The sequence below is a fragment of the Cygnus olor genome, chromosome 4 (assembly GCF_009769625.2).
Source record: "Cygnus olor isolate bCygOlo1 chromosome 4, bCygOlo1.pri.v2, whole genome shotgun sequence".
NCBI classification, from domain to species: Eukaryota; Metazoa; Chordata; class Aves; order Anseriformes; family Anatidae; genus Cygnus; species Cygnus olor.
The window spans coordinates 2,212,255-2,218,324 of record NC_049172.1 but is presented as its reverse complement, the minus strand read 5'-3'; positions in this window follow the sequence as shown (position 1 = coordinate 2,218,324).

The window sequence follows — 6,070 nt, the reverse complement described above, 5'->3', positions numbered from 1 at the left end:
TAATTTCTTTCATTTTGTTGAAAGTAACTGCAATACTTTTCACTAGTACTATTTCAGTAGCCAAAATATTGTTCATTTCATTGGGCTGAATTTATGTTTTGTTCTGTGACCAGAACAAGTCAATTATTTGTGCAGACTTAAAGATGCTCATGCTATTGAAACCAAGCTATCATATGGGTACAACAAAGAAACTATTGCCAACCTTGCCATGAACCAAAATCACCCTCAACTCTCCATGCACTGTGGTATTCAGATGCTCCTAATTCTCTGCCTTCACTTATGTTCTCTATAATTTTATTCCTGTAGTTCCTCACTTTCTGGTTCTTAGTCATATCTATCCCTTGATACTATGGCAATTGCTGCTCTTACAACAGGTGGCAGAAACTGTCTCTCCCCTGCCTACTATCCTTGTCCTTGCTTTGCACCCTGCTTCTCAACTGTGTTCACCTTGCTCCTTGGAAGCCAGCCTTCTGGTACATGTCGTTTTGCTGTGGAGATCACAGTATCCTTGCATGCTGTTTACTGCTTTGGTAGAACTCTGTTGTATCAAAAATATATGTAAATCACTTTACTGATGGGAAAAACAAAAAAGAAAAAAAAAACACCTGCAGCACCACCAAACAGGTGGCAGAGCTCTGCCTCATCTAGCCTCTCTGCAGACTAATCTGCCTCTAGAGCAGCACTATGCAATTCCACTGGTAGAGCATCATCTCTGACTATAATACAGCAGTCATCTTTTATACTTCTTGGTGACCGTCCTTTTGACTCAAGCATTTGGCAAAAGTAAGAAACAGAGAGGTAGGATGCAGCCAATTGGTTTCCAAATGTACACTAGGCTGGCAAGGAATCTGCGGAAATGTTCTTGACCCTTATGTTTAGCAAATGGAAGGGAAAAGATTTACTGCAGAAAAAAAGCACTGAAGCAGAAACAGATCCCTATTCCTAGGTCTCCTTGTGATCAAAATCTTCTGCTATGACTAGGCCACACTGTGTTTCTGTGACAGAGAAAGGAAGCCTTAAAACACACTGCCATCACAACAGGGACACGACCAACAAAAGTGTATTAATACAAGATTCCTAGTTCTTAATTGCTCCCAACAAATAATACTGGGGCATGGAAAGAAGAAAAACTATTGCAGCCTCTGGGCAAGCAGATGCCCTGTCGAGAACATAGATGTATTGCACTGAAAGTGCCCTGAAGTCATCTCTGTTACCACCTCTAAGTATAACCCTGGATTGCTGGGCTCAGTGGTCTGGGAAAAGACAAAAAAACTGGTGTTTGTCCTTGTGAACATACAAAATAGAAAGAGCTTTGCAGTTTATTTTCATCATTTAGAACCTAGTCAAACAATCAGAATGACAAGTGTGGTAATTGCCTTTTGAAAGATGTTGCATTTTGCTTTAAAAAAAAATAACGTAGCTGTAACTCATCTGGTTAGAAGCTTCAGGACATAGTGTTTTGGTTTGTGCTTTAATCAGGTAATGAATAGAACATGGCACAGAAAAAAGTATATACACATTTTAATTTCAGCCCTTGCACTGTCTTATTGTTTGTTTAAGCTGTCCAACTGAGACTCCTTGCACTATACGCCCCTGGATGCATTCCATTTGAAACAAAGGCATATTTCAGGGAAGTACCTCTCACAAAGAGGTATTGATGAACCACAAATCAGAGTCTGGACAAATGACCATTTTACTATAAACACAGCTCTATTGTTTCCGTTTTTCTTCTCCTAGGGAATAAATATTTCATTATTCAAAACAGTGGCTGAAATGCAAATTTCTCCTCCCCTTTCTACCAATGATTTCCCCCCACTACTCCACAGAAATGCAACTCAATGGTTTCCATGACTCCTCTCTTGCAATATTTGTATTATTTTTCCTCTTATCTTGCCCACAAATAAATTACTGTGGAGTTAAAAGAAAAAGAAGTAATTTCCTGTTCCTCAATGACTTAGATCCACAAAACCCTGAGCTTGTTAAGATGTACATAGTGATTTCTGTGACCATTTGCCCATCACACAGTAATTACAGTTTGCTCTTTTATTTTCATGATCTGTCCTTAACTTCCAGTCATGCCCTACTGTTACCAATGCCTTTATTTCCACCAATCCCATCTTTTTTTTTTTTTTTTTTATATTCCACCTCTCAAATTGCCTGTATTGGAATGAGTTCCTTCAAGAGTGCCTTCTCAGCCGTTTCACAGAGATGAAACAAATCAAAGAGAGGAACTACTTCTGTCTTCACTCCAGCCTTTGCAGATTTCAAGAACTGATCTGAGCCATGAACATATGAATTAAATTTGTTCTCAAGATACTGTCCTTATGGTAACTGTTTCAGTTCAACATAAACCCAAATTTGTAAAAGAGGCCCAAGATTTGGGTAGATGGAGAGAGGTATTTGTGTTTATGACCCAAAATCCACACTTCAACAAAGATGGAAAGAATACGGATGGATAGCTAGTCTAACGTCTTGTATCTTGAACCTATGAATGAAAACAACCTTAAAAGGTTTCCTTCTACTGGTACAAAACACAGCAGCAAGCAACATATCTACAGATGGTTATAAATCATTGACTCTTTGGTTCATCTTCCTAGAGGCAGAATTCAGTTTATAGTCTGTGTTCACATGACATGTGAGAACTGGGCTTGTTCAGCCTTGATGAGAAAAGGCTGATGTCTACCTAATGGGATGGTATAAAGAAGACTGAGCCAGATTCTTTTTGGAGATGAAGCGACGACATGAGAGACAATGGACATGAAGATCATCACCACAGGAAAATTCTGGCTAGTTATCTGGAAAAAAATTGCTGCCATGAGGGTGGTTGAACACTGGAAAAAGCTTCACAGATGGGTTGTGAAACCTCCATCCTTGGAAGTGCTCAAAATTCATGTGGACAAGCCCTGAGCACCCAAAACTAGTACGATCTGCTTTCAGTGGGGGCTGGACTAGATGATATCCTGACATTCCTTTCAACTTAATTTATTCTGATTCTCATGACCAAGGATCACTCTGTTACTGGTCATAGCTACTGTGGATACACAGAATCTCCAGACTTCATTCTAAAACTCCTACTGGGTCAACATTAAGCACCAGACTTCTCTTCTGCAGAAGGAAGATTCATCATGGCTTCCAAATAATCAAACCAAGATGTAGAACATTTCTATAGTGGATTTTGGTACACTTCCCCGTTCATAGAAAAATAAAGAACATAGATCCAAAAATTTCAGAAGATAATCATCCAAGTTTCTTTCTGTCCTAATAGATTAATAGGATAATGGGAAAAGTCACAGTGTAACAGATCACTACTCCAAATATCTTGATCCACTTGCATATAATTTACACAGCCTTGGAACAAAACTAAGAAGAATCAATTTTCTGTAGCAAAATGTTCAATATATTATTCAATGCTCCCAAGAAAACTTTAATATAAATGTACACAGTCACAGATAATAGCTTTAATTAAATCACCAAAGGTTCATCCAGGGTCATGCAGAAGATCATTCATATGAGCAGGACAACACATGGAATGTATCATTGTAAGACAGCATCAACGCATGACTGCAAAGGAGCTAGAAGATTTCTGTATAAAGAAATGCTTCATCTGCTCTCCCTCCATCACAAATCTGGGCCAACATGCCTCTGTCAGCAGTTATCTATTCGTTCTACTAATCCTGTCCAACTTCAGTTTCCTTGGTAGCTCATAAGCACTGATGGGGTTACATGATTATTAACTGTTTCTAAGCAGAGATGACAGTGTTGGGTAGAAAATTATTCTCCTTCCTCATCTGATTTCAAGCAAAAGGAAATAGAGCTCAGATTTCCTTGTTCTGGATATTAAGTACTTCAGATGTAAAATCTAAGTATTTGCTGCATTCAAATCAATGAATACAGTTCATCTTATTCCCTAAGTAAGGAACAGAAAATGTAAGCTTGTGACTTTTTTTAGGGGAAAAACAAACAAAAGCAAATTGCATTAGTCAAGAAAGTTTATCAAAAGGAAAACTGAGGTAACAAACAGCACCTAAGATTCTTGATAACATTATTACAGCAACGTTCAACTATAAAGTTTTAGGAAAAGCTGTAGTTTCAAGAAAATCTTTAGTAGTAATCAGCGTAGATTTACAGTTATGCTTGTTAAAAGTGATTAACAACATTCTCCGTTGTTCATAGATACGGACAAGATACAAGCTAAATAGCTCCGTATTCAGAGAACTATGTTTTACAATATATTTGTAGAAAGACAAAGAAAATAACTGTGATGATTAATACAAAACAAACTTCCCCCTCCAGAAGGAGAAAGGGAGGAAAGATACCTAGAAAACAAAAGCAAACAAAATGCTTATTCAAAAAGGAGGGATAATGTGTATTTCAATAATGTAAAATATTAGTTAATTCCTGCAATTGTTTACAGTAGATTTTCTAGAAATTGTTTCTACAGAATATCAGCATTGGCGACACATAAATCCCATTTAAAAATAAATTCCTTGTTCTGATTGACACTCTTATTTTACACAGCCTTTTCCCAAACGCTGTTGAGAATTTAATCTATATTATTAAATACATGAAGTAAGTTCAAAAGTTAGTGCATGGGTTATTCATCTGAAAAACATAGTCAAATACACATATCAATGATTACTCATTTCATACCACTGGTCTAAAAGAAAAATAGTAAGTATGCTAGCACTGGAAACAGATTTCCAGTATCTATAGATATGTTAAATATGTAATTAAAATTTTCAATTTTTTTCATGGGTTGTTGGAAGTCTACTCTGCTAAGACTGTTCTTTTCTCTGATTTTGGGAGAAAAGGAAATCAAGAATTGATCTTCTTGGAAGTTTATTTCCCATCCTTCTTCAGGTATTTAGCACCCCTCCTAAAAATGAGAGAAGGCCACACTACAAACTTAACTAGTAAGAGTAGTTTGGGGAGAAAATGAATTTTGACTTGTTCCAAAGCACATCACCTGCCCTAAGTGAATCATTCCACACATTCAGGTCTACAAGCTTTCTGCTTGTTTTCAGCCCAGTGATAACATAGAATAGGTGGAAGAACAGGAAAAAAAAATACTTTAGGAAATGTCAGCAGATGTACTTTTAAAAACTGATAAAGAAACACAGAATTAATATTGGAATAATTACAGGGTGTTTTTATAAGAAATTGTAAAGCCACTTATAACAGAAGAGGCAGTATAAAATTGCACAGCCTGTATTCCAGAATGGCTAGTTAATAAAAACAAGAGAGAACCTTAGTTGACTGGCACCTCAAATAGATTTTGATTGTGGAATTGCAGAGTATGGATACATTTCTTAGTTGTGAATGGAAGAAAGGAAACACACTATGATGCTTGTAGCACGTAGATGTGTTGAAAAAAGGGAGATTGAAAATAGGTGTAAGATGGAAAAAGGCTTCTGCAGCACTCAGAAGAGAACCTGACAGAATGCTTTTGTTACCAGGGCTGCTTAAAAGCAAGGAAGATGGCAAGTAGTTCAAAGCACGTACTGGAACATGCAAAAATGAAATAGGGACAAGAAAATTCAGCGAAGATACTTTAGAAACTGAAGAACAAAAAAGAATGCCTTTCTAGTTCTCTAGATGAAATACAAAAATTTCCTCTGCCGAGTTTTAAAATGGATGGTGATAACTTCAGTACAGCATTCTGTGAGAGTGTACTGGTGTTTGCAGGCTGAAACACAGGTATACAAGGGAAGAATTTGTTTAGAATACGTGACATTGGGAGTTGGTGGTGGCTACTCAAACATTGGTAAACTTCTTTTTGGTGTGTTGCTGGTACACAGAGTGATTTTGGTATGTTTCCCATCACATCCAATGCAAGGCTTATAACAACATTAACAGGCATTGCTAGTGAAGGTATACAGATGCCACAAGGAATTTAATACTAGAAGTTGCTGACTTACTAAAGCACTGCAGAGCTGCTGAGATATACCTATGGCTCTTAAAACTTCATATATTCTTCATGCTTTGTGGACTTGAATCAGTGGCCATATTTCATTACCCTAGCCCTTTTGATTCATTGCATTGTTGTTTTATTTTATATCAGTTGCTGAAT